This window comes from Stenella coeruleoalba (genome assembly GCF_951394435.1).
Source record: "Stenella coeruleoalba genome assembly, chromosome: 2".
NCBI lineage: Eukaryota > Metazoa > Chordata > Mammalia > Artiodactyla > Delphinidae > Stenella > Stenella coeruleoalba.
In genome coordinates, this window is record NC_137147.1 from 46063194 (window position 1) to 46073280 (window position 10087).

The window sequence follows — 10087 nt, forward strand, 5'->3', positions numbered from 1 at the left end:
ATCACCTGAAAATTTCCAGGAAAACCTGAAAATTCCATGGACAAGTCAGCATATTCTATGACCCCCTGAAGTTATGTGCAAAGTTTGGTGTGCATGTATGCATTTTTCATTGTTGGTGAGGGGAGTGGTCAGTAGCTTTTGTTTGGTTCTCAAAAGGGTGTGTGACTCAAAAAAAGTGAAGAAGCGTGGCAACAGAGCTAGGCCAGCATGTCTCAAATTCTGTTTCATGGAACTTAATGGACTAGGTGATGTTGTTAAGTCCTCATGTGGTCAGATAGGCTTGGGAAACATTGTTTAATATATCTCACCTGTTGGAGATTCATAAAACCTTAACTTATTAAAGACTCTGAGATATCCTGCAGTAAATAAGCTTGTTTTGCTTTATTTAAACTAGCATTTTATTTGACATGGAAGCCCTGTTTTTGTAAAATACATGTAAACATCCCATGTGCACTAGAGTTCCATGCAAACAAGTTTGAGAAATGTTGAAACAACATGTGTTGCCCAGATTCCCTGCCTCTCAATATTAAGACCTCTTCTTCAGGGCCTGTTGTTGAAAAATTCTTTATTGTGTATTCTAAGATAGGACTCAGCAGATTAGAGCAATCATACAATTTGAGGGTTGGGAGGCCACCTAATTGCAGGTCTCCATGTAAATATAGATCATCTAATTAATCCTCCATTGGGTGCTTAAATTATCTCCATGAACATCGCATAAATGGTGTTTCCATGATTTTGCAATCCCTTCCCTAATAGAGAATTCACTAACTCTAAGGCCATCACACCATATCTAGGCTGTCCCATCTCTGGTCTGGTTCTTTCTCCTGGAGATGCATCTGTCTTCAAAATGATAGCCCATCTGGCATTTGAAAAGAGGCAGCAGCAACCGATGTTCTTTAAGTGTGCTTCTCTAAAAGAGCAGCTGCAGCTTCTTCCATTGTTCCTTATGGCTTGGGGTGACTCACACCCTTGGCACTGATGCTCAGTTTCTCCTTTACTGAGCCTCACACGAGGCATTCTGCCCACCCAGATGCTTTGCCAAGGCGATTGGAACATTTCTTTGAAAGGGTGTATCCTCTTCAGTCCCCTTTTCAGGAAAATTCACACATGCATGTTTCCACCTAGTGTCTGTTGCCACAGTCACGTGTTCTCTGAAAATGAGCCCACGCACCCACAGCTGGGTCGTAGAGCCGCTTTTGCATTACCTAACCCTGCCCGGCCATGGTTGATGGACTGGGGCCGGAGATCTGACCTCATCTGTGCCAACTGAATGATCTGTCCTGATGATTGGAATTGGGTTATGTTGATGCTACCTACTCCCTCCCGGGACGAGAGGTTTGTACGATCAGGAACTGTTGGGGCAACCAAATGTATAGAGAAACTGAGAAACAATGGTAAGAGAGAAGGATGAGTCAGATGGGCAGGGAGAAGCGGAGGTGTGTGTGGAGGGGGTGGTGAGGGTGGCAGGGGTGGGTGTGGAGAAGAGCCATTTCCCACTCTTTGTTTCTTATGAGGACCTCCTGCTTTTAGGTTCACTGAAAACTCCTGCTTCTTTATAAAAATCTCCTTTTTTGCTTGAGCAAAAATGTAGATATCTATTGATTATAATTAAAAGATCCTTGACAAAAGGAAACTCCAAGATCTTGGAAGAAATGAATAGCCTCTGGGGAGGAATTGGATTATTGCAGAGTTCTCACCTGTCTCCTTCCATTCAGCACCTTACCCCACCTTCACCCAATTTACTAATTTGTCCTATTTCCATGCCTCTGCTTATGCTACTCTCTCTCCTACTGTGCCATCCCCTGTCCTGTCAGTCTACCTAAATTCTACCTCTCCTTTAAGGATGCAATTATTCCTCTTCTCTGAAGCTTTCCCTGACCACTCTGTTAATATTTGTTGAATAAGAAGAGCTAATCTGATTAAAGGAATAAGAGAATGGTCTCAAAAGTAAAGACGGAAGTATTACAGACTTTTTTTACCTAGATAAGAAGGAGAATTGGTAATTCAATGGCAACAAGTAAACAGAGGATTGTCCTACAAATTGTGCTGAAGCTCATTCTCCATCTTCACTCAAGCCAAGGAGGTCACTGTTCTTGCATCAAGAACAATTTGGGACCATAGAAAGAATTTCTCAGTCTTTTGGGGATTCACTTCCAGAGCAGTTTTTCAAGAGATTGTGGATTTTCTTGTAAAGATTTAAAACAGCAAACATTTTTGGGGGGCCCTTCTAAAGAAGTGACTTCTTAGGGCTCTATCTAGCTTTTGGAATCTCTTCATTAGCACCTGGTGCGTAGAAGATGTTTAGTAAATATTTGTTGGATAAGGAAGGGAATGAATGGACACAGCTTTCATCCCTGAAGTTCAACCACTAGACAAACCAAAGGCTGGCAATTTGTTTTGAAGAAATGCTTTGTCTAGTGGTTAGAAAAGGAACCAATATAATCGGACACATACAGAAATGCACAAAGTTCTTTAATTTCCAGACTTAGGCAACTACAGTAGTTTTAGAGTTGATATAGGGACAAGCAGGCCTGATGCTTAAATGCATGAGCCACTAAGAACAGCCACCACATTCCTGAATTCTTGTGCTCCTTGGCTAGGGAGCCAGCATTCCAAAATCCCCAGAACACATCTCCACCATTGTCCAGGGAGCCAGAGTCTCTGCTATCCACTGCGGTATTATATCATACTGAATACTTGAAAGGGGGAGTGGAGCAACTACCTATTTATCTTTCTAGCTCATTTGGGGCCACCGACACAGTTCAAAGAGCAGGCCCATCTGAGATTAGCAAGAATCCAGCCCTGTCGCCAAATCTCTTACGAGAGTCTAACAGAAGGAAATGGAAGCTCACTTCCATTCACCAGTTTAGAGATGCTTTATCGACAGAAAATGAGAGGAAGATGATGCCAACAACAACAAAACCCCCTTTGGAGTGTGAAGTGTTGCGTACCCCAGAGTTGAGGGGAAAATGCTAGTCTAGAACCCTAGCCCAGGCTCCTCAGATCCCCCACCCCAACCACGTGGGCAGGAGAGGACCAGTACTGCTGGACTCTGTGTTCAGGTCATCAGGTGGGAGCAGGATGCCAAAGAGTGTGGGCGTCTACCCACCCCACTTCTTTTCTTATGGGTGCTGAGATTGAGAGTCGTGCTTTTATTAAGTTCTCAATCGCTGAACATCCTGTAGTGAGAAAAGCAACAAATTCAGACAGTTAGACCAGCAGACTAAGTTGATTTTTATGAGAGAAAAGATTTTTTTCCATCTCAATTGGTGTTTACGCTTAGTTGTTTGAACTAAGTTAAATCCTGGCAAAGCAATTGGGATACACAGTTGAATGATTTATATGTGACTTGGGAAAGGAGATGATTGAAAAGCTATTTCTAATCTTCAGTTACAAAATAAACTTTATTACTTTTTTTTATTGGAGTATAATTGCTTTACAATGTTGTGTTAGATTCTGCTGTACAGTGAAGTGAATCAGCTATATGTATACATATATCCCCTCCCTCTTGGGCCTCCCCACCCACCCACCCATCCCACCCATTTAGGTCATCACAGAGCACTGAGCTGAACTCCCTGTGCTATACAGCAGCTTCCCATTTGCTATCTATTTTACACATGGTAGTGTATATATGTCAATCCCAATCTCCCAATTCATCCCACCCTCTCCTTCCCCACTGTGTCCACATGTCCAATATCTGTGTCTCTATTCCTGCCCTGGAAATAGGTTCATCTGTACTGTTTTTCTAGATTCCACATACATGCATTAATATATGATATTTGTTTTTCTCTTTCTGACTTACTTCACTCTGTACGACAGACTCTAGGTCCATCCACATCTCTACAAATGACCCAATTTAGTTCCTTTTTATGGCTGAGTAATATTCCATTGTATATATGTACCATATCATCTTTATCCATTTATCTGTTGATGGACATTTAGGTTGTTTCCATGACCTGGCTATTGTAAATAGAGCTGCAATGAACATTGGGTACATGTGTCTTTTTGAATTATGGTTTTCTCAGGGTATATGCCCAGTAGTGGAATCACTGGGTCATATGGTAGTTCTATTTTAGTTTTTTAAGGAACCTCCATACTGTTCTCCATAGTGGCTATATCAATTTACATTCCCACCAACAGTGCAAGAGGGTTCCCTTTTCTCCACACCCTCTCCAGCATTTATTGTTGTAGATTTTTTTTGATGGTGGCCATTCTGACCGGTGTGAGGTGATACCTCATTGTAGTATTGATTTGCATTTCTCTAATAATTAGTGATATTGAGCATCTTTTCATGTGCCTCCTGGCCATCTGTATGTCTTCTTTGGTGAATTGTCTATTTAGGTATTCCCCATTTTTTGATTGGGTTGTTTGTTTTTTTAATATTGAGATGCGTGAACTGCTTGTATATTTTGGAGATTAATCCTTTGTCAGTTGCTTTGTTTGCAAATATTTTGTCCCATTCTGAGGGTTGTCTTTTCGTCTTGTTTATGATTTCCTTTGCTGTGCAAAAGCTTTTAAGTTTCATTAGGTCCTATTTGCTTATTTTGTTTTTATTTTCATTACTCTAGGAGGTGGGTCAAAAAAGATCTTGCTGTGGTTTTGTCAAAGAGTGTTTTTCCTATGTTTTCCTCTAAGAGTTTTATAGTGTCTGGTCTTACATTTAGGTCTTTAATCCATTTTGAGTTTATTTTTGTGTATGGTGTTAGGTAGTGTTTTAATTTCATTCTTTTACTTGTAGTTGTCCAGTTTTCCCAGCACCACTTACTGAAGAGGCTGTCTTTTCTCCATTGTATATTCTTGCCTCCTCTGTCATAGATTAGGTGACCATAGGTGTGTGTCTAGGACTGTGTCTAGGACTTCCAATACTATGTTGAGAGTGGACATCCTTGTCTTGTTCCTGATCTTAGAGGAAATGCTTTCAGTTTTTCACCATTGAGAATGATGTTTGCTGTGGGTTTGTCACATATGGCCCTTATTATGTTGAGGTAGGTTCCCTCTATGCCCACTTTCTGGAGAGTTTTTATCAAAAATGGGTGGTGAATTTTGTTGATAGCTTTTTCTGCATCTATTGAGATGATCATATGGTTTTTATTCTTTATTTTGTTAATATGTCACATTGATTGATTTGCATATATTGAAGAATCCTTGTATCCCTGGGATAAATCATGGTGTATGATCTTTTTAATGTGTTGTTGGATTCTGTTTGCTAGTATTTTGTTGAGGATTTTTGTGTCTATGTTCATCAGTGATATTGGTCTGTAATTTTCTTTTTTTGTGATATATTTGTCTGGTTTTGGGATCAGGATGATGGTGGTCTCGTTGAAGGAGTATGGGAGTGTTCCTCCCTCTGCAATTTTTTGGAAGAATTTGAGAAGGATAGGTGTTAGCTCTTCTCTAAATGTTTGATGGAATTCACCTGTGAAGCCATTTGGTCCTGGACTTTTGCTTGTTGGAAGATTTTTAATTACTGTTTCAATGTCATTACTTGTGATTGCTCTATTTACATTTTCTAATTCTTCTTGGTTCAGTCTTAGAAAGTTGTACCTTTCCAAGAATTTGTCCATTTCTTCCAGGTTGTCCATTTTATTGGCATAGAGTTGCTTGTAGTAGTCTTATGATCCTTTGTATTTCTGTGGTGTCTGTTGTAATTTCTCCTTTTTCATTTCTAATTTTACTGATTTGAGTCCTCTCCCTTTTTTCTTGATGAGTCTGGCTAAAGGTTTATCAATTATATTTATCTTCTCAAAGAACCAACTTTTAGTTTTATTGATCTTTGCTGTTGTGTTCTTCATTTCTATTGCATTTACTTCTGCTCTGATCTTTATGACTTCTTTCCTTCTACTGACTTTGGCTTTTCTTTGTTCTTCTTTTTCTAGTTGCTTTAGGTATAAGGTTAGATTGTTTATTTGAGATTTTTCTTGTTTCTTCAGGTAAGATTGAATTGCTATAAACTTCCCTCTTAGAACTGCTTTTGTTGCCTCCCATAGGTTTTGGGTCATCATGTTTTTGTTGTCATTTGTTTCTAGGTGTTTTTTAATTTTCTCTTTGATTTCTTCAGTGATCTCTTGGTTATTTAGAAGCACACTGTTTAGCCTCCATGAGTTTGTGTTTTTTTACAGCTTTTTTCCTGTAATTGATTTCTAATCTCATAGTGTTGTTGTTGGAAAAGATACTTGATATGATTTCAATTTTTAAAAATTTTCCGAGGCTTATTTTGTGACCCAAGATGTGATCTATCCTGGAGAATGTTCTGTGTGCACTTGAGAAGAAAGTATATTCTTCCACTCTCAGGTGGAATGTCCTATAAATATCAATTAAATCTATCTGGTCTATTGTGTCATTTAAAGCTTGTGTTTCTTTATTTTCTGTTTGGATGATCTGTCCATTGGTGTAAGTGAGGTGTTAAAGTTAACACTTACTGTGTTACTGTAGATTTTCCCTTTTATGGCTGTTAGCATTTGCCTTATGTATTGAGGTGCTCCTATGTTGGGTGCATAAATATTTATAATTGTTATGTTTTCTTCTTGGATTGATCCCTTGACCATTATGTAGTGTCCTTCCTTATCTCTTGTAACAGTATTTATTTTAAAGTCTATTTTATCTGATATGAGTATTGCTATTCCAGCTCTCTTGTGATTTCCATTTGCATGGAGTATCTTTTTCCATCCCCTCCCTTTCAGTCTGTATGTGTCCCAGGTGTTAATTGGGTCTCTTGTAGACAGCATATATACAGGTCTTGTTTTTGTATCCATTCAGCTAGTCTGTGTCTTTTGGTTGGAGCATTTAATCCATTTACATTCAAGGTTCCTATTACCATTTTCTTAACTGATTTGGGTTTGTTTTTGTGGGTCTTTTTCTTCTTTTGTGTTTCCCACCTAGAGAAGTTCCTTTAGCATTTGTTGTAAACCTCGTTTGGTTATGCTGAATTCTCTTAGCTTTTGCTTGTCTGTAAAGCTTTTGATTTCTCCATTGAATCTGAATGAGATCCTTGCTGGGTGGGTAGAGTAATTTTGGTTGTAGGTTTTTCCCCTTCATCACTTCAAATATATCCTGCCACTCCCTTCTGGCCTGCAGAGTTTCTGCTGAAAAATCAGCTGATAACCTAATGGGGATTCCCTTGTATGTTATTTGTTGCTTTTTGCTTGCTGCTTTTAATATTTTTTCTTTGAATTTAATTTTTTTTAGTTTGATTAATATGTGTTTTGCTGTGTTTCTCCTAGGGTTTATCCTGTATGGGACTCTCCACGCTTCCTGGACTTGGGTGGCTATTTCCTTTCCCATGTTAGGTAAGTTTTTGATTATAATCTCTTCAAATATTTTCTCAGACCCTTTTCTTTCTCTTATTCTTCTTGGACCCCTAAAATTTGAATGTTGGTGCATTTAGTGTTGTCCCAGAAGTCTCTGAGACTGTCTTTAGTTCTTTTCATTCTTTTTTCTTTATTCTACTGCTTGGCAGTTATTTCCACCATTCTGTCTTCCAGCTCACTTATTTGGTCTTTTGCCTCAGTTATTCTGCTGTTGATTCCTTCTAGTGTATTTTTCATTTCAGTTATTGTGCTGTGCATCACTGTTTGTTCTTTAGTTCTTCTAGGTCTTTGTTAAACATTTCTTGTATTTTCTTGTTCTGTGCCTTCATTCTATTTCCAAGATTTTGGATCATCTTTACTATCATTACTCTGATTTCTTTTTCAGGTAGGTTGCCTATTTCCTCTTCATTTATTTGGTCTTGTACATTTTTACCTTGCTCCCTTGTCTGTAACATATTTTTTTGTCATTTCATTTTTTTTTTTTGATGGGCGGGGCTGTGTTCCTATCTTACTGGTTGTTTGGCCTGAGGTGTCCAGGACTGGAGTTTGCAGGCAGTTGGGTAGAGCCAGGTCTTGGTGCCAAGATGAGGACCTCTGGGAGACCTCACTCCGATGAATATTTCCTGGGGTCTGAGGTTCTCTGTTAGTTCAGCAGTTTGGACTCGGCACTCCCACCACAGGAGCTCAGGCCTGACCCCCGGCCTGGGAACCAAGATCCCACAAGCTGCATGGCACAGCAAAAGAAAAGAAAAGAAAAAAAAAGGATCAGTACAATAACAAAGAATAAAAAATAAAATAAAATTAGAAAAATAAAAAATATATTAGGAAAAATAAAAATATAAGTGAAACAACTACAAGTTAAAACAGAACCACAACAGAAAAAAAAGGGGGTGGAGGTGGGGAACAAGCCAAAAGTAGCAGAACAATAACAAAGTATAGAAAATAAAATAAAATTAGAAAAATAAAAAAATTATTAGAAAAAATAAAAATGTAAGTGAAACAATAACAACAAGGTAAAACAGAACTAACAGCCTAAAAAAAAAAAGGCCAGAAAAAGCCTGGCTGTGGGGTTGGAACTTAGTGGGGGGGGGGGCAGGGCTTAGGCAGGGTGGGGTTTAGGGTGAGGAAGGGCCTAGGCTCAGGGTCCCTGTGGCTGGAAAAGGCAGCACAGCTGGAGGGGGCCTGGGAGGTAAGGCCCTGGGTGGGAGTTCAGGGGTGGGGCTTAGGCTCAGCACAGCTGGAGGAAGCCTCAGAGGGTGGAGGATCAGGCCCAGAACCTCAGCAGGCTCTCTGGGGTCCAAGCAGGCAATGGAAACGCTGGCCACGTTCCTGTTCAATCCTCCGCTCTCCCGAGGGTCTCACCCTGTCCTGTTGATCCCCTAACTGTGGGTGGGTCCCTCAGGGTGTGGGAACTACTCCCCTCCTCCAGTAGACCCCTCAGGGGCCCCAGTCCCGTCCTGCCTCCACTTCTCTTCCCGCCTCCCTTCCCCCCACGTCTTACCCAGTCACTCAGGGTTTCCTCCCATCCCCTTAGGTGTCTGTAGTCCCCCGCCAGTGCCTGGTAGGTGCCCTAGTTGTGAGGAGATGCAAACTCCGTGTCCTCCTAATCTGCCATCTTGACTCCTAAACTTTATTTCTTTTATTCCTCTCACTCAAAGGTACTCTGGTCTGAGCAGTGATGCCAACTTCCAAAGTAGTGGTGATAGGGAGCCAGGATGATTAAAAGCTTTCCCTTTAGAATTCTCTGCAGGCCCAGCTCAGATCCTGCAGGCCTTTCTTTGTATGAATTCAGTCTTCAACCTCTCTTCAGTTTGCACTGTGGTCTTTACTGTTATCATCCTAGGACTTCTTGTTCTGCTTCCTATTTGAAGAAAAATCTGAATTTCCATTAATGCTAATGAGGAACTTTGGCTTTAATGGTATAGAAACATGATTCTTATGCTTCTCTGGTTAGAGTTGTATTTAATTTTAATTGTTAACTGAAATACATTCAAAGTACAATCTGGCTTCTTAGTTAGGTCAAGTGCATAAAATTAATGAAATACCGATGAGGAGGTTGATGCCCAGACACAGCAGGAATGCTGCTGACAATTGAGAAAGAAAAAACCCATTCCCAGGGATGATTTATCAAAGGAACATAATGGGGAGTAGAGACAGGTGAGGGGTAAGGGAGGATTGAATTTTAAAGATGATGTCATTTACACTACAGGAAAATGTGAATGATAAAGTTTTGTTTGTTTGTTTGTTTTGTTCCACTTCTTTGTTTGAAGAGTGAGGACTTCTTCCTATGGATCATCTCTCTGGTGTCATGAAAACCTCATGTATAAAGCTGTAAGTAATGTCTCCATTTTGAAGAAACAAAATTGAGAATTTCTAAGCATGAGAGTTATAGGTGACTTTCAGAGTCACCTGATTGGTGGCTTTCTCTTTCTTTAAAAAAGATGTTATTTTGTGGTTATTTTTATGGAGGCAAAATTGAAAAAGAATTTTTTTTGCTTACAACCTGCAGAATTCCTAGTCCTATGAAGGCAGAGAGATTGTTTTGTTTGGAATTATACCATCAGGGCCTAGTATAATGCCTGGCCCATAGCATATCTTCAAAATATATTTATTAAAAATAATGTCTGAATTCATGTTTCATAAAGCTATAAGCACTTCCAGATTAAAGACATCACAGCAGATTTTTTATGGCTGGTTACTAATAGGTATTTGGTAGATTCATTCCTATTTAGTGAATATATGTGGTATCCACATTGGTTTTAGCATATATTCCTGAGAAT

General features: G+C 39.6%; 1 long non-coding RNA gene across 1 annotated transcript in view; it reads left to right on the forward strand.

Annotated features, from left to right (window-relative positions):
* LOC307182154 overlaps nt 1–9861 on the forward strand; it is a 54276-nt gene extending 44415 nt beyond the window's left edge. The window contains exons 2-3 of the long non-coding RNA XR_013827136.1: nt 7221–7286; nt 9578–9861. This is a non-coding gene — a long non-coding RNA (uncharacterized lncRNA). The remainder of the gene's footprint in view (nt 1–7220; nt 7287–9577) is intronic.
* Nucleotides 9862–10087: the final 226 nt, after the last annotated feature.